At 56.9% G+C, this 580-nt stretch overlaps 1 protein-coding gene across 1 annotated transcript in view; it reads right to left on the reverse strand.

The window, feature by feature from the left end:
* Positions 1-580, reverse strand: part of LOC102244621 (transmembrane protein 132C) — a 33591-nt gene that overhangs the window by 1844 nt on the left and 31167 nt on the right. The gene's annotated exons all lie outside the window — the stretch shown is intronic.

Here is a 580-nt window from a genome sequence, read left to right on the forward strand (position 1 = left end):
GGGGGCGCTGAGGCCGGGGGAGAGGCTCACAGAGGCTCTGGGGCCTCAGGGCCTTGGGGGTGAGGGAGGGGCACCTCCGCCTCCAGGGGGGCCTCGCCACGGGGCCCAGGGCCTCAGGCAGCTCCCCCTCGAAGACGCTTATTGACAAATAACAATATGAGCGTTAATGGTTCCTCAGCCTTTGCCGTCCCCTACGTCGCTCATAGTCATGAGAGACACAGATCACAGGTCACCTCTTACTGGCCACGCGGGACCCGCCAGGGGGTCTCCATTCCTGGCCTGCAGGAGGCAGCCGATCCATGATTCTCTCTCATCGTTGATGTTTCTCTCTCTCTCCCTCTCCCTTCCTCTCTGAAATCAATTAAAAAAACAAAAATAAATGCAATTAAATGTTATCCAATAATTTGATAGTCACGGAGCTTGTCATGCTCCTAGATATTCCCAAACCACAGAAGGAGGAGAAAATAAACCCAAAACCCCAGTTCCCTGGGGGCCGAGGGGCTGGAAAAACGTACAGCTTCCCTCTCGTCCTTTCCAGGGCGGCTCGCTCAGAGGCCGGCCCACCCCAGGCCCGAGGGAA

Source organism: Myotis brandtii, unplaced genomic scaffold (genome assembly GCF_000412655.1).
Source record: "Myotis brandtii unplaced genomic scaffold, ASM41265v1 scaffold97, whole genome shotgun sequence".
Lineage (NCBI taxonomy): Eukaryota > Metazoa > Chordata > Mammalia > Chiroptera > Vespertilionidae > Myotis > Myotis brandtii.